This window comes from Callorhinus ursinus, unplaced genomic scaffold (assembly GCF_003265705.2).
Source record: "Callorhinus ursinus isolate GAN/ISIS: 27379988/994484 unplaced genomic scaffold, GSC_fseal_2.0 scaffold21, whole genome shotgun sequence".
NCBI classification, from domain to species: domain Eukaryota; kingdom Metazoa; phylum Chordata; class Mammalia; order Carnivora; family Otariidae; genus Callorhinus; species Callorhinus ursinus.
The window spans coordinates 23,773,662-23,792,419 of record NW_027397083.1 but is presented as its reverse complement, the minus strand read 5'-3'; the positions used below and the strand labels follow the sequence as shown (position 1 = coordinate 23,792,419).

The 18,758-nt window shown below is 36.8% G+C and overlaps 1 protein-coding gene across 4 annotated transcripts in view; it reads left to right on the top strand.

Annotated features, from left to right (window-relative positions):
* The window catches only part of LUZP2 (leucine zipper protein 2), a 478,379-nt gene that overhangs the window by 133,135 nt on the left and 326,486 nt on the right, over positions 1-18,758 (top strand). Inside the window, exon 2 of one of the 4 annotated variants that reach the window (XM_073904841.1) lies at positions 17,061-17,162. The exons of the other annotated variants lie outside the window; for them this stretch is intronic. The gene's annotated coding sequence lies outside the window, so the exon portion shown is untranslated. The remainder of the gene's footprint in view (positions 1-17,060; positions 17,163-18,758) is intronic. 4 annotated transcript variants of the gene reach the window in all.

Sequence of the window (18,758 nt, the reverse complement as noted above, 5' to 3'; positions counted from 1 at the left end):
CAGGAAAGAAGTGGGAGGAATGAGCATCAGATGAACTACTTTAGTGGCTGCCAGAGTAGTTATCATAGGAAACTGCTGTGCTTTGTTAGACTTCCATACACTCATTCTATAGTTTAGTATTTATTGTTTTAAATTGAATTACGTATGGGGGGAAGACACCAGTAACTTTTAAATAACTTGGAACCTTTGAGGTTTTAGTTCCGCTCTAGTAGAAAGGCTTACTTACTCTGCAGTTGAGATTTTTATGAGGGGTGTGCATGCATATGTGGACTTCTTTTTTGCCTCCAAATAGCAATAGTCGGTGGGGAAAATGCCACTTGAGGAATTATTCCCCATCTCATTTCATTCCACCCATTCCCTATGCTCACTGTGACTTACTCAATGAGATTTGCAGCTGTTTCATTAGTCTGAGATGTTCTCCTCCACCCCTTACATTATTTACTTAATTTAGCACCTTGCTTTATTTTTCTGCCTTCCATCACTGAGGGCTTTTTTTATTGGTAAAAAAAAAAAACAGATTTATAGAGAAAATTATTAGGGCTCAGAGTGTAGCCAGTAATTAAATGAACAAATAAACAAACAAAAAAAAAAAAGAAAGAGAAAGAAAGGAAAGGAAAGGAAAAAGGAAAGGAAAGGAAAGGAAATTCTTGTTGAATAAAAATTCAGAATACTAATAGCATTGTTTGTCCAAAGAATGTATTCCTAACCAATATATGGCAATCCCAGGGAGGTTCTGGGAATTATTTTCTCTCATGAAAAAAGTAGATGATTTTCAACTTGATGAAATAAAACGAAATGTAATTATATACTAAACATTTTACTCATTGCAAATCACTAACACAAACAAAAATCAACATTTTGGGTATATGGCTTATGCTATTATCTAAATTTCTCAAATTATTAATCTCTTTTTTTGTTTATTTTTACCTCATGATTGTCTCATATTGAGGTACTTTGCTGTCCTTTTTATAATTTCTTTAACTGCTTCAAATATGTTCCTCTTTATTTTAGCCAAAATATCAAACAACTACATGTATTTTAATACCACATTTCCCCCCTTAAGTTACCTGGTATTCAAGAGTGATAGTACCCCACATCTCCACTGCCAGTCGTTTTATTTATTTTGTATTTTTCATGTGTTTTCATTTTGAAGTTTTATTTAAATTCCAGTGAGTTAGCATACAGTGTAATATTAGTTTTAGGTGTACCTGATAGTGATTCACTTCTATATAACACTCAGTGCTCATGACAAGTGCACTCTTTAATCCCCATCACCTGTTTAACTCTCCTCACCCCCAATCTGGTAACCATCACTTTGTTCTCTATAGTTAAGAGTGTGTTTTTTGGTTTGTCTCTCTTTTTTTCCCCTTTACTAGTTTGTTTTGTTTGTTAAATTCTACATATGAGTGAAATAATATGGTATTTTCTTTTCTCTGACCGGCTTATTTCACTTAGCATAGTACTCCCTGGCTCCATTCATGTCGTTGTAAATGACCAGATTTAATTTTTTTTTTATGGCTGAATAATATTCCATTATATATATCACATCTTCTCTATCCACCCATCTACTGATGGGCACCTGGCCTGCTTCCATAATTTGGCTAATGTAAATAATGCTGTTATAAACAGGAGTGCATGGATCCTTCTGAATTAGTATTTTTGTATTCTTGGGTAAATAACTAGTAGTGCAATTGTTAGGTTGTAGCATAGTTCTCTTTTTAACTTTTTGAGGAAACTCCATACTGTTTTCCACAGTGACTACATCAGTTTGCCTTCCCACCAGTAGTGCATAAGGGTTCCCCTTTCTCCATATTCTCGCCAATACTTCTTATTTCTTGTATTGTTGATTTTAGCCATTCTGACAGGTGTGAGGTGATAGGTCATTGTAGTTTTGATTTGTATTTCCCTGATGAGTGATGTTGAGCATCTTTTCATGTGTCTGTTAGCCATCTGTATGTCTTTGGGAAAACGTCTATTCATGTCTTCTGCCCATTTTTAAATTGGATTTGTATGTTGAGTTTTATAAATTCTTTATATATTTTGGATACTAACCCTTTATCAGACAAATCATTTGCAAATATCCCATTCTCTAGGTTACCTTTTAGTTTTGTTGATTGTTTCCTTTATTATGCAGAAGCTTTTTATTTTCTCAATAGGTATTTAGGAATAAACCTAACCAAAGAGGTGCAAGAACTGTACTCTGAAAACTATAAAACACTGATGAAAGAAATTGAAGGTGACACAAAGACATGGAAAGACAGTTCGCATCATGGACTGGAAGAACAAATGTTGTTAAAATGTCTATGCTACCCAAAGTAATCTACACATTTGATGCAATCACTATCAAAATGCCTATCAAAATGCCAACAGACCTAAAACAAACAACCCTAAAATGTGTATGGAACCACAAGAGACCCTGAATAGCCAAAGCAACCTTGAAAATGAAAAGCAAAGCTGGAGGCATCACAATTCCAGACTTCAAGTTAAATTACAAACCTGTAGTGATCAAAACAGTATGGTACTAGCTCAAAAATAGACACATAGATCAATGGAACAGAAAAGAAAACCCAGAAATGAACCTACAACTATATGGTCAATTAATCTTTGACAAAGCAGGAAAAAATATCCAATGGGAAAAAAGACAGTCTCTTCAACAAATAGTGTTGGGAAAACTGGACAGCAACGTGCAAAAGAATGAAACTGGACCACTTTCTAACACCATATGCAAAAATAAATTAAAAATGCATTAAAGACCTAAATGTGAGACATGAAACCATAAAAATCCTAGAGGAGAACACAGGCACTAAGCACTTTGACATTAGCCATAGTGACTTATTTCTAGATATGTGTCCTGAGACAAGGGAAACAAAAGCAAAAATAAATTGTTGGGACTTCATTACCATGAAAAGCTTCTGCCCATCACAAGTCATTTCAATGAGGCAGGGTGTCTGGAGGAAACTAATGATCTTACCAAACCATATGTCTTCATTTCCATCATTGTTCTTATCTTTTGAATCTCCTTTCTCCACCTGCTCTGCCAATCCATTTTTTCCTCTGAGAATCCATTCTTTTCCATGCCAGCCTCCCTCTGCACCATTCCCATGGCTTCCTTATCTTCTCTAGTATGGCTTTTAATTCTGTAACCTAAATTTGGTCCAAGTGCTAGATTAATGTTCACCACTGACACAAAAAAGAATTTTGCTGTTTAAATCCATATGTTGTCTTTAATTTAGTATTCCCAAATCTGGCCTTACCTTATCTTTATAAGACAAGACACCTCCTGACTTTAAATTTCTGAGGACTGCACATATATGCATGTGCTTATCCAGCATGCAACCTGGTAGTTAGAACTGTTACATCCCTTTTATTCACTGTGGTCACAAATTGTCTCTGATTAATACTATCCTTTAATATCATCCACTCGTGGCTAATCTATGAGTGGGTAGCACTACCAAACACATAGGTGTTTGTCTGTTCTTACATTAAAAATCTAATTCCTCAGCCTCCCAGGTCTGAAATCCACCCCCACCCCCAGTTCCTCCTTTCTTGCTTTCACTCTTTCGAATATATATTACATATTCAAGGGATTAGTTGTAAAAAATTTCAGCTGCTCTGGTGTGTGTAGCCAGTGGTTTTCTTCCTTACCACCCATCCAATAATTTATGTAATCACACGTTAAGATCCTGGGAAGTTAATGCAGATGCTAGATAGCACATAAATTCTGATTTATGTGACCATCTGTGGTCAACTTAGAGATGGGAGGTTACCTCCAGAAGCTAAGGAGCAAGTGGAACTGCAGCCTCCTAGAAGTGAATGCATCATGGCCAATGAGTCATATAAAAGTGGGAGTCTACAGTGGAGGCTATGAATCCTAATTGAATAATGATGCTGGGAATAGTGCAGATACTAGAAATTGAAACTATTAGGGCTATATGAATAAATTAAAATGACTGTTGTTAAATTACCCTACTCTACAAAGTCAGGTGAGCAAGAAATATCCCATAATTTGTTTTTGTTAATAAATATTTTCCAACAAATGAACAAGGAATTAATTTTCAGGCATTATTGGAGTTTTCTCTTTCCAATAAGGGGATTTTAGAAAATGTGCTTTCCATTCTGTCACTCATCTCCCCTAATACAACCAAGCATAGCCTGAACACCTGCTTAAATTAAGGAAAGAACAGACATAATGTAATATTTTCACACATTCTTCCCATTTATAAAGCTCTTCAAAACAAAGAAAATAAATTTCCATTCTTTGGACCTTATTCTTTGCCAAGAAATAGAGACTTTGGTGGGTGGCCAAACTGCCTAATCTGTCCCACAAACATGAAGGTTGCCTGGCTAAGTAGGTGATATTTTTCCAGGGATCCCAAAGAGCTCAGTAGGAACAATTTGGATATTAACTCTCTTTCTTACCTATTCTCTGAGGGACAATTTTCCTTGATGACGATAATTTCTATAAGTACTAGCACAATTCCATCTCACTTGAGGCATCTCTTGGTTCTGGATAAGTCTCCTAAATGGGGAGCGAGGAAGATTTTGGCTTAATGGATTCCATGTGAGTATTATATTTCCAATTTCAAGTGTTCTTACGTGCAAACCCCCAATTGGAATCTTCCTGTGATCTCCTGTTTTTCATAAAGTTATTGTCACTGAAGCACTGATTAGAAAGGTTTAGTAACCTTGAAGTCTAGACTTCTAAAGTGGTCAAAGAGTCAACATCATATTGTGGATTTAGGTAATTTCCATCTCTGTTCTATTTTGGTAATGCACCTTTAGTAATGATCATGTGCATCATCCTCTAAATCAGGAGTCTCATGTCTGGTGGCCTGGTGCTAGGACTACAGTTCTGATAAAAGATCATTTCTATCAGAGGCAAAAAGCCTTCCCCACAGTCTGTTTCAATATGTAATCTCAAATCACAGTTGGTATTTCGAGGTTTAGTCTAATAGGATTATTATTATTTCCTAGGTTGCTGGCAACTTGGACCACTCTGTGTCCTCCTAAGTTCATTTCATTATCAGGAATCTATAGAATTAAACAGATTCTTTAAAATCACCTCTATGCTCTTCCTGTGTTTATATCTTCTTGGGGACCAGAGATAAATTAATCTTTGCAGCAAGTACTGAGATTGCGGTTTTTTTTTGTTTTTGTTTTTGTTTTTTTTCCTGCTTTCTTCCTTCTGCTGACCATCCTATATCTGTTGAGGGCTATTAAGGCCTTTTGGCAAACAGTGTGAAATTCATCCATTCACAATCTTTCATTACTTCCCAAATTGTGCTGGTTTCACTTCTGCAAACAAATTTCCATCTGGGTCATGGCCTTTTTCTCAAGATGAATTAGCTAGATGCGGTAACACCGCCACATAAAAATATGTGCTACAAGCAGATTCTTACTCATCTCAGACAGCCTCTTCATGAAACGGAAGTGTGAGTCAAAAATATCAGGTGAACTAACATATTTATATTTTTATTTTATTTAAATCACCTGAAGTTCATCATCCAGAGTTTTAGTACATCACACACACACACACACACACACACACACACACACACACACACACCCCTAGCAACGTCCCTGTGACTTTCAAACCATCCCCACTCACTGCCGGTATGTGGGGGCGGGAAGCCTAAACACCACCCCCAAACATGTGCATGTGCACACGTGTGCACACACATACGCACGCGCAGTACAAATGAACAAGGTGAAGAAGGCCACTATAACTGTGTCACACATTTTAAAAGATTCTGAGGAGCCATCATAGAACTAGTAGGTGGCAGATCTTCTGTGGCATAAAGTTGAAGAGGCGGAAGCCCACAATGGCTGAAGCCAGATTTATTGAGGCCAGAAGCAATGCATCCCCAAATGATGAATGGACACTCACCAAATTACCCCTTAAGGACTTAAATATTTTGAGGGTGCTTTGCAAAGCACCGGAATTCCCACAGAAACATGCGGGATTTAGAGCCGGTGAAATGTGTGTATACCGGTTACGGTGAGGGCTTGTGTTTTCATTAGCTGGAGGTCTGAATACTTTTGGATTAATAGGCATCATAAACTGTCCATGGGCTTCTTAACATTGTTACCTTGGGCAAATTTCTTAACTTCTGTCAGTCTCAATTCCTCATTTCTTAGAAAAGTAGAAATAACTTGTGAAGTGGGCAGCACAGAGGCCAGAAGCAACTCGGGGCCTGTGCGTACTTTCCCTCCTCTGTTCCCACATCACAGCCACTTCCTTCCCCGAACCTTTATCCTTTTCTCCTTCTGCTGAATATCTTTCTGGCCCTTTATGCTTTCCAGTTCGAAGTTTATGAGTCCAACCCTGTTTTGTTTCATTTATCTTGTAAACTATGCTTCAACAGCATTACTCCGCGGATACACTAATCAACTGGACACTCAACTATATTCGGAAATAATAGGGGATTATTTTCAACCTGGCATCTTTTGATAGATTGTTTTCCCCTGTTTTCTGTTAGCAGCGTATTCACTCTGCAGGAGCTCATTAACTTGTTGAGTGTGGGAATTAGGTCTTCTGTCCCATTTGATAAAGTGCCTGGCACAGGGCTGAACATTTAGCTGCCAGGTACTTAAAACACATGTGGACACAAACATGCGTGCGCGCGCGCACACACACACACACACACACACACACACACACAGAAACCAAAAAAATACTTGCTAGTTGTATTCAGTTTAATAGGTTTTTACCACAGACTGGGAAGGAAGGGAGAGGTCAGGTGATGTTTGTCGTTTACTTGCTCTGTTACTGGGCCAATTTGTGTATTCTGTGTATTTAAGTCTACACAGTAACCAGCTAAAATACATTTTATTGGCCTCATTCTGAAAATGAAGAAGCTGAAAATTAACAATTTTAATTAATTTACCTAGAGTTACATAGTGTTTATAATGGTTAATTTTATGTGTTAACTTGGCTAGGCCATGTTATCTAGATGTTTGGTAAAGCATCATGATAGATGTTTCTGTGAAAGTATGTTTAAGTTGAGATTAATGTTTTGATCAGTGGTATTTGAATAAAGCAGTTTACTCTCCATAATATGAAGCCACATCCAGTGAGTTAGAGGTCTGACTAGAAATAGGCTGGCATCCCAAGAAAGAAGAGATTGTGTAGACTTGAACTGCAACTCTTCCCTGGGTTTCCAGTCTGCTGGTGTAGCTTGTAGATTAGGGACGTGCCAAGCCTCCACAGTGGTATGAGCTAATACCTTAAAAAAAAAAATTCTCTCTAATATATGTGTGTGTGTGTGTGTGTGTATGTGTGTGTGTAATAGAGGTGGTTCTAATAGGTAATTTATCTGAAAAGAGGAGATTTAAACAAAAATCTTTTAAACTGCTTTATTGAGATATGACTGACATATAAGAAGTTGTACATATTTAATATAAGATATAAGAGTTTGGAGATGAGCATACACCGGTGAAACCATCACCACAATCTATGCCATAAACATATCCGTCACCTCCAGAAGTTTCCTCCGGCCTTATAAATTAATTAATTAATTGATTTTGATAAGAATAATTAACATAAGATACAGTACAGTATTGTTAACTATCTACACTTTACTGAACACCTCTTTAGGACTTAATCATCTTTCATAACTGAAACTCTGTACTTTTTGATATGAAACCAATGTTCAAGTTCATTGCATTATACCTCCTGGCATAGAGACTCCTTTAAAGCATCTTCCTAAGTTGGAGAAATACAAAATAATTCAAGGAGGAATATGGTGAGATACTTACCAATTTTAACAGGTAGATCCTAAGAAGAAAGATAATTCAAAAGGAGGGAATTTAATAGAAGAGCTATCATTGTTGACAGACTAAGAAAAATAGTTAGGGTTTACAGACCCCATGTAGAAGGAAGGAAAAGAATACTCCATTTGTAGAAAAATAGAAAAGATCAATTATGAAGATCTATAGGTAATATTTAAAAAACTGCAGATGTTCTCATGCCAAAGTGAAAGATAAAATAGTTTACATTAGATGGAAGTGAAGCTAGAATCATCCTCAGTATTCTAGGTGAACAATGACTGAAGCCTAAATTAAAAGATCCATAATTATTTCATAAGGCAGAGTTGAAGGGGTTGATCTTTCAGGACAATGATTCAAATATTAAAAATATCTTCAAATTTGTTTTTATATAATATTATGCTTTAAATGTTTCTCTGTGCCTTTGGACACTTGTTACGCCTGCCACATTTCTTGATATGTAGCAAATGATGTCATGTCACATAGTTACTAGAGGGCAAGCCACTTGATGGTAAAAAGACAATAATGTTAACATTTTAGAACATTTATTAAAGCTTTTTCTATAATAGCAATATATGTTTCTTGTGGAACGTTTAGAATTGTGTCAAATTGGAATTAAGGGTCTAAGTCAGAAAAGGGTGGTAGTGGGGAGCAGATTGCCTGAGGCTGTGGAGACAAATAAGGAATTCTTTTGATCAGAGAAGAGATGGGGTGGGACCGGGATGCAGACATCAGTCTGGCTGCTCTTCTGAGCATAGACTCTAGGTGGAGCAAGGGAGACCACTTAGGAGGCTCGAATAATAGACTAGGCAAGAGAAGATGATGGTAGTTTGGACCACGATGGTAACCGTGGATATATGTTACTAGGTTCGGGATATATTTTTAAATGGCTTTTATGATTTTTGGAGGGTTAATTGGATATTGAAAGTGAGAGGGATGGGTCAAGGGAAACTATAACCTTATTTACTTATTTATTTGACCTGAGTAAATTAAAGGAGTTGGTATTACAGTCAGAAGGAGAATACTGAGGGAGAAGCCGATAGGTTTGGGAGAAGCAGGATATTGCCCATTACATATCCAAATGAAGATGGCAATAGTTACTTCCCTACCTAAGTCTGAATTCAAGGAAGAGGTTCTACCTATATTAATATGTGCGTCTTTAGCATACCTACAGCATTTACAGCCATAAAATAGCTGAGATCATCTAGAGAATGAGAATAAACAGAGGACAGAAGTCCTCTAACTAATATCTGGGCATTGCTCATGACCTTTATCTTTGGGGGGTGGGTATATGAGAAGGAGATACAGGGAGCAGAGGGGCTGGAATGTCATACACCTTGAGGCAGGGGGAGAAGCAAAGGTGATCAGGTCCTGGAAGCCAAGTGAAGAGCACTTTGAGAAGAGGATAATATGGTATTGTATACTTGACATTTGCTGAGGGTAAATCTTAAGTGTTCTCACCACAAACACACATACACAGGTAACTATGTGAGGTCATGGATGATTCAGTTATCTTGATCCCGGTATTATTTCACAATGTATTTCAAGTCCTCACATTTTACACTTTAATATACAATTATATTGGGCAGTCATTCCTTAATAAAGCTGGGAAAAATGCATAGAATTCTACCCATAGGTAAAAGTAAGATGTGAATTGAGAACTGACCATTGGTTTCAGTAATCTAGAAGTCACTAGCAACTTAAAAAAAAAAAAAAAAGTTATTACAAAAGATCCCTGAGGATGAAAGCACAGATGATGTGAGTCTAGGAGAGAGTAGGGAAAAAAAGGTATTGGAGTGTGGATAATTCCTTAAAGGAATTTTGTTACAAAATGAATCAGAAATATTGGACAATACTCAGATGGTACTGTGAGGCTAAGACATTTATGTGCTTGCTTGTTTTCCTAAAATAGTTTCTTAATGACATATATTTTGTGACAATTTTGTACTTTAAGAACGATTATAATATAGAAGAGAGAATGGATAGTATACTGAAGTGATGTCCACAAGGAGAAGTACAGTATCAGGCACTAATACATTTACTGACCTTTGGTAGTTAGCTATTTTGAGTTTGAATAAAAACATTTAAATGATTTTAGCAAGTTTCTGGATATAATCTTAGCTGTATTGTTGAGTCTGAGCTAGGTGTAGTGAAGAAGAGGGGCCTGTGTAGAGAGGTGGGCCCAAGATTGGAGGCCAGGCAGTCTACAGTGACTGGAAAGAACACAGTATATAGGTACAAAACCCAACTGCTGTGATCATATGGAGCTTGCCTTAGTTAATATTAAATAATGTATGCCTAACATTTTAATTAACTAATCTCCTATAATGTACTATTATAAAAGACGCTGTTAAACATCCCTGTAGCCGAAATCTTGTCATCATCATTAGTAATTTCCTAGAAGTAGTTGATGGTTTTGCTTTTATAAACAAATACATTCTTTTTTCTTTTTTAAAGATTTTATTTGTTTATTTGACAGAGAGAGACACAGCAAGAGAGGGAACACCAGCAGGGGGAGTGGGAGAGGGAGAAGTAGGCTTCCCGCCGAGCAGGGAGCCCGGTGCGGGGCTGGATCCCAGGACCCTGGGATCATGACCTGAGCCGAAGGCAGATGCTTAACGACTGAGCCACCCAGGTGCCCCACAAATACATTCCTTTTATATTAACTTTTTGAATGTATTGTGAATTTGGTAGAAAGTTCTCAGTAAAATAAAAGATGTACCTTAGCTTTAATCTATTTTTTAAAACAATTTTGGTGGATATTTACAATGAGTTATCTATAATGAACATGGAATGAGCCATCAATGAACAAAACTTGAGCTATATAATTTCATTATATTAGAAGAGGAAGACTAACATGCTGCAGGAAAATATAAGAGTAACATGTGTGATTCATTTGAACATCAGTTCTATTTTGAGGTGGCCATTAACTATGGAAAAGAAGTTTTCATTTCATATCTTCGTTTCGATTTCACACTGGTAGACTTAAGACTTTGAGCTCGGCTGTGCCAACAGGTACTTTTGTCAGAACTTAAGACAAAAGTTGGTCTTTTGTCAAATAGAATTTAGATTTATAATTATGCATGATTTCATTACTTGAAGCACCTTAAAAAACTGAAAAAGCACTTGGGAAACAGCTATCTATATACTTCCTGACACAAGGATATCAACATTGCAGCTTTTCTGTTTTATAAAGTGTTCTTGAAAATTAGAGGTGCAGGGAATATTTTGGATTATGACCTGGGAAATGAACTGCAAGTGAGAGGTAGCCAGGTGGTATTAAACATTAAGGGCCCAGAGATTATAATCTCTTTAGATTGTAGGTACTTAAGAGGTTGTTGTAAAATGTAAAAGGATGAAAATTGATAAAATATTAGGTCAACTATTGTACTTTTGAGATCATAGAGAAATGTATGCAGAGTCAAGTGATACATTGCTGAGTTTCTAGGCTATGTAGGAAATCTCAAGGTTGGAAAGGCTAGAATAGAGTGTTTAGAACATAGTAACGAATCCATCTGTCCATTGGAATTTGTATATGAGTGATATTTCCCCCTGCAGCTTTTAAAAGAATCATTTGCTATGTTTCTTATCAACTTCTGGGACCAGTTTAGAAAACCAACACTTTTTGAGTGTCTCCTATACATTGGGCACTGTGCTAAGTGAGCTTTTAGCATAATTACTCTATTTTCCTCTACTCCCCTTGTTAAAGATTGTCCAAGTTTTACAAACTAGGGATCTGGCGCGCTGGAATTAAATGATTTGCCCACTATGCAAAATCAATGAGATTTGAAAAAAGTTTTGCTGGGCTTCAAAGTCCTTGTTCATTTCTTTAGGAAATCAAGGCCTATATCCAAGAACTTGGTTTCTATAATTGTTTAAAGGTCTCTGTTATTCTTCAAATCAAAACAGGTAAAATTTAAAATGAATAAGGTACATCTATTGATATCAGCTTCCTAGTACCGATCAGGTGTGTGCTCACTTTCTCGGAAGATACATTGTAACTACTGATTGGCTACTAGGTAGTATCAAAGCAGATATTCTCATTGTATTAATGTGTTATTGTTTTGCAATGAACTGCCAAAAATTTGGAGGCTCAAACCAGGATGGCCCATGTGGCTAAGTAGTTTTAATAAGGAAAGAAAGAGTTCATAATTAACTTAGTGATGGCCTGTTTACCGAGCCAAAGTGGACGTTGAATTTGTTTCCTATTGCTTCTGTAACAAATTACAGCAAACTTAGTGGCTTAAAACAAATTTATTACCTGACAGCTCTGTAGGCCTGTCTGACACATGGGTCACCAGACCAAATTCAAGGTCTTGGCAGGGCTTTATTCCTTTCTGGAGGCCCTGAGGAAGAATCTGCTTCCAAGCTCAATCCAGCTCTTGGAATAATTGAGTTTTATGGTGTTGTAGGACCGCATTCCCTCCGCCCCCCCCCCCCCGCCCTTTTGTTTCTGGATGTCAGCTGGTTGTCATTGTAGAGGCCATCTTATCCCTATGCTAGAAGATCATTCTCTCCGACTTCAAAGCTACCCGCAATGAGTCAAATCCTCCTCACACTTTGAATCTCTCTGATCTCCCTTCTGTTTTTCCACTTCATCTTCTGCTTGTGGCCAGAGGAAGTTTTCTTTCTGTAAGAGCTCATGTAATTAGATTGAGCCCACCTGGATAATCCAGGATAGTCTCCCTGTCTTAATGTCTGTAACCTTATCTATATCTTCGAAGTCCATACTGCCATCCATGTTATTTTCCACAGGTTCTGGGGATTAGGACATGGAATCTTCTAGAGCTGGGAGCAGAGTATGGGACATTATCTTGGCAAAGGCTTTGCTCCACAGACATAATAAATAATATTTTTTTCTTGGTGTAATGGTAAACTAGTGGAATCTTCTAGGCAGATGTGGGAGCTATCACTAAGTTAATTATGTAAAAATACAATGATCTGATTAACATTCTTCAAAAAGATAATGATATGTGGAGAAAAAAACAAAAAGCAGAAAAGGCTAGAAGTGAGAGATAATGGAGGCATAATTGGGGGGAATGGTGGGATGGTGATAGAAGTGATTAAATTTGAGATGTTTGAAAGGGAAAGCTGACAGGACAAACTGATATGTTAAATATAGATTATTAGTGAAAGCAAGATGAGTTTTAAGTTTTGCACTGAGCAATTGAGTAAATGGTATGCTTTTAGAACTAGAGTTTTTAATCTTTTTTTCCCATAAATCATTTTGGCAGCTGTAAAACCTGTTTTTTTTTTTTTTGAACTGTAAAAACAGTTTTCAGAATAATATTTTTAAATATATAAAATAAAATTCATAGGCTAAAAAGAGAGCCAATTTATTATAATAGTTATAATATTAAAATATTATGAAAAGTATTTGTGATTTTGTAATGTACCTGCTTCTTCATTAGTGTATTACATAATAGTGTAGGAAGGATTCTAGGATGATCCCAGGATTCCTGTTTCCTTTTGTATAACCCCCCTCTCCTTGGGTATGAGTAGAATGTCTGAATATGATGAAGGCCATTTCTGTGATTATGTTAGGTTAAATGGCAAAGGTGAAGAAATTTTTGCAGATGTACTTAGATCCACAATCAGTTTACTTTGAGAAAGCAAAAGAAGATTAACCTGAGTGGGCTTGGCCTAATCAGGTGAAACCTTTGAAAGAAAGTCTAAGGAGACTGGAAGCAAGTGAGAAACATTCTTGCTAGCCTTGAAGAAGCAAGCCACCATGTATTTTACAACTGTAGGAAAATGAATTTTGCAGATAATCATGTGAGTTTGAAACAAGACCCTGAACCTCAGATGAGATCACAAACCTGACTGGATTTCCACCTGTCAGACCCTGAGCATAGGACCCAGTTAAATTGTGCCTGGACACTGGACCCATATAGTTTGACCTACTAAGTTTGTGCCAACTTTGCTATAAAGCAATAGACAACAAGTCACATAAGAGGATCTAGCACTGGGTCTGATAAAGTCTGTGATTTTAAGGTACTAATGAGCATAAGCTACATACCTAGGTTATCTTTCACAACCATAATGTGATGTGAAATATGTTTTTCTACTTGGGGCAAAGTCACAGGAACTGCTAATACTATGATTTGTTGCTGGAATTCATAAAGGAAAGAAATTCTTAATTTTAGCTACAGCTTAGTAAAAATAAATGTATAATTTCTCCTCAAACAAGTTGACTGGTACCTTCAATTTTATGTGGATTGCTTGAGGAGAGGCTATGGACTTAGGTGAAAAATGCTGCTTATAAAGTTTCTTTTTTTCAGATTTTATTTAAATTCTAGTTACTTAACATACAGTACAATATTGGTTTCATGATAAGAATTCACTGATTCATCACTTACATATAACACCTAGTGCTCATCATAACAAGTGACCTCCTTAAAATACATCACCCATCTAGCCCATTCCCCACCTCCCTCCCTCCATCAACCCTCTGTTCTCTATCATTAAGAGTCTCTTATGGTTTGTTTCCCTCTCTCTTTTTTCTTTTTTCCCTCTCCCATATGTTCATCTGTTTTGTTTCTTAAATTCCACATATAAGTAAGATCATATGGTATTTGTCTTTCTCTGACTGATTTCGCTCAGCTTAATAACTCTAGCTCCATCCATGTCATTGGAAATGGCAAGATTCCATTCTTTTTGATGGTTGAGTAATATTCCATTGTACACACATACATATATATATATATATATATATACACACACACACACACACACATACATATCTTCTTTATCTGTTCATCAGCCGATGGACATTTGGGCTCTTTCCATAGTTTGGCTATTGTTGATAATGCTGCTATAAATATCAGGATGCATGTGCCCCTTCGAATCTGTATTTTTGTATCCTTTTGGTAAATACATAGTGCAATTGCTGTATTGTTAGGTAGTTCTATCTTAAAATAAAGTTTCTTTCTAAGTAAGAATGTGCACTGAGTCTTTTCAGAAAGACTTTGTACAGACTACCTATATTGAAACAGAAAATACATTCACTGTAATCTTCAGTTACCCAGAAACGTTCAATTAAGCAGATGTGTCCTTCCAGTTAATTTTTTTTTATGTTAATGGATGCAAATAGAGGAACAGTTTGGTAATATTTCTAAACTCTATTCTTTTTAATTAGACTACTTTCAGAAAACATTTGGGCATCTTCTGATGGAAGACATAAAATAATTCTGCCTACATAAACACTTGAATTATAAATTGATTCATATATTCGGGAGATGGGAGAGATAGTTTATCAGAAATCCAGACATTTCAATCTCTATATTCTTGTATGTTAAAGAAGTGCATTTTCTGCATGAATGAGAGTCACACACTGCTCAGTAATTTTACTCTGCCATCAACATTGAAGCCATACCTTTCAGAGGAGAAAACTAACTTTAGAGACAACTTGATTTTAGCCAAGTTAAAGGTAGATAGATACGTTATGAAACAGAAATATTTCACATCATTCTTTTCACATTTTTTGAAATTTAACACACTAATCTAAAAACACAGTATATGTTTTTTTCCCTTGTTTCTGGGCTCTCCCTAATCATCAGGCAATAATAAAATATTAACTCACAGGAGAATTGCAGCTTGAACTACTGGGCTTCATTGAGATGTGATTGCTAATTAGAAGATAAATCTGTTGTTGACCTGTGAACTTGAATGAAACTTTGAGGATTGTGCCAACTTAGAAACACACTCAACACTTGGTGCCTTTTTGAAACAGTTATCATCCTTGTTAGAGTCTGTGGCTTCTGCTTAATGGGCTACAGACAGATGCTTAGATTAGATGTTACCTTGCAGAGCTGGAGCTCCTGAGTTAGCATGTACCTGTGTGTTCCTCTCTTGTCTCCTTGTCAACACAGCTATGCTTTTCATCATTGGATTTGAGCATTGCTAGAACACTAGTGGCATTGGATTTGAGCGTTGCTAGAACACTAGTGGCTCGGTTTTCCTTTGTGTTGAAATCCATCCTATTATAGATACCCATTAGCCTCTCTTTCTTGGATTGATGAGACATAGGTTCACATTTCCCTAAGACTCATTTTTTGGCTATTGCATTTTAAAATAATGCTTTTACAAATGTGAAATTTGGGGCACCTGGCTGGCTCAGGCTCAGTCAGTAGAGCATATGACTCTTGATCTTGGGGTCATGAGTTTGAGCCCCACTTTGGGGTTAATAGACATTTATGGTGAAATTTAACCAGCCAAGAAAGAATTCTTGAGATGTCTTTGGTGCAAATAGGTGGTTTTATTAAAGCACGGGGCCAGGACCTGTGGGCAGAAAAAGCTGCACTGGGGTCATGAGGCGTGGCCCGTGATATACTTTGAAGTTGAGAGGGAGTTAGGGAGAGCGTAAGTCTCTAAAGAATTTTGGAAGCAAGGTTTCCAGGATCTTGAGGGGGCTAGCTATTGTTAGAAAAAGGTCATTCATTACTGTCTAATAAAACCTGAGTCAGATGGGTCATATGTTTGGGGGATGATTGCCAACATGTATCTTGGGGGCTAGAGATAAAGGAAATTTCCAAAGGAATTTTTATATGTTAAAGTAGACTTACAGGATCCTGGGTTTGGGCTAAGATTGCCTTTTGCCCTTAGCGAAGTATTAACATCGAGGCAGCTGATTCCCTAGAGGCCTGTTTCAAGGACTTGTCAATGGGCTGTAATTAGTAAGGAAATTTATTTATTTATTTATTTTTGCAAGAGAGAGCATTATCTAGCACAAGTAGGGGGGAGGGGCAGAGAGAGAAGCAGACTCCCCGCTGAGGAAGCCCAACGACGAGGGGCTTGATCCCAGGACCCTGGGATCATGACCTAAGCTGGAAGGCAGACCTTTAACGGACTGAGCCACCCCAGGCCCTCGGTAATAAGGAAATTTAATAATTGTTCTCCTGCCTTTGTTTCCCACATCAATTTCAGCAATTTATTTCCAGTAAATGACTGTAGTTAAAAAACGCTGGTATAAATTTAATTTGAAAGAGTAAAATGTAGTCTAGTTAATGTTCCTTAGAGAAGTTACTTGACATAATCTTGCATTTTCATTTTCGTGGTTAAAAATACAATGTTTAGGGGCGCCTGGGTGGCTCAGTGGTTAAGCATCTGCTTTCAGCTCAGGTCATGATCCAAGGGTCCTGGGATTGAGCCCCATGACGGGCTCCCTGCCCAGCGGCGGGAAGCCTGCTTCTCCCTCTGCCTGCCGCTCCCCCTGCTTGTGTTCCTGCTCTCGCTGTGTCTCTCTGTCAAATAAATAAATAAAATCTTAAAAAAAATATATGGTGTTTACACAGGCAACATGAGGCTTGGAGTCAAACCACCAGATGGGGGTTGCCATTCTGGTACAAGTCACTGGTACCATAGAAGTCACAGAGCTTCACTGCTATTAACCTTAAGTATGTATTTTTTTTAAATAGCTATTATTTTATTATCTTATGTGAAGATTTTTATGTTCTCAATAAGCTTATAGACATTATAAGTTAACTCTATGATGTTATCGTCCCCATTTTATGTATGAGCTGAAGCTTCAAATAGTTACCTATTTAAGGTCAGTCATATCAGCATTAGGAACCCTGAATCTGTCTCAGTAGACCACCTATCAAATTGTTGCCTTAAAATTCTTCCTAGTTTTGTTGTCATTTGAAAGCACGCACACACACATGCATACATACATTTATTTCAGGCTAGATATATTTGTATTGACAGATTTGTAAACCTGTTTTGATTTCTGGGGTTTTTAATTAATTTATAAAAAAAAACCCTTCACTTAAAAATTACTTAAAGAAATGTTACCAGCAGGTTTAGATTTTCATTTCATTTCATTTCATTTAAGAATACCTTTTGGTTTATGTGAAATTTGTATTTATATTTTTCTCAAAATGGCTAAGGATTTGTCACCTGAACCTCTGATTGAATAATCCAGCTTCCAGCTTCCTGTACTGATTTTGACTAAAGCTAGTTCTCCCTCATCATTCTTCCTTCTCAAAAAAGTCCAAAGCTATTTTTTCATATTTTTATCCTAAAGAATTTTTGAATAATTAAAAATATTTTATATAATCCTGTCCATACAGTAATTAATATGTATTCAGTTAGTATTAATTTAGAGTAATTGAAATAATCGACATATTTACTACTGTGAATTTTCCATTCCATGAAAAAAATGTATGTTTGAGTCTATTCAAGTGTCCTTTTTTATCTCTGTAGATTTTTTAAATATTTCCTTCCTACAGATCTTGTCTATTTATTGTTATACTCTCTTTGTACAACACTGTTAATTCTCATAGTTGTAATTTTATTGATGAATTAGGTTACTCTTCACATCTGTTCTTATAAATAACACTGCTATGAACCTATCTGCAAATGGAATTTTGATTTTGAAATCATTGCTATTCAGATATAACAAAATACTAGATGCTAAACTCCTAAGAACTTTTCTTTCTTGACCAAAGTAGTCTTCCATCTAATCATCACACACACGCACACACACACTTTCAAAGTAAATTTAAGATATTCAGGGCACAAGACTCTATAATGTTTTTCCTTGGCTCTCATTTTCTTTTTTCTTTTTTTAAAGATTTTATTTATTTATTTGAGAGAGAGAATGAGATAGAGAGAGCATATGAGATGGGGGAGGGTCAGAGCGAGACGCAGACTCCCCGCTGAGCAGGGAACCCGATGCGGGACTCGATCCCGGGACTCCAGGATCATGACCTGAGCCGAAGGCAGTTGCTTAACCAACTGAGCCACCCAGGTGCCCCTTGGCTCTCATTTTCAATGTAGGGTAACTACAGTGGACACACTGAACAGGAGGTATTTTTTTTTTTTCCTTTTTCTTTAATTTATTTTTTTTTAATTTTTTTATTGTTATGTTAATCACCATATATTACATCATTAGTTTTTGATGCAGTGTTCCATGATTCATTGTTTGTTCATAACACCCAGTGCACCATGCAGAACGTGCCCTCCTCAATACCCATCACCAGGCTAACCCA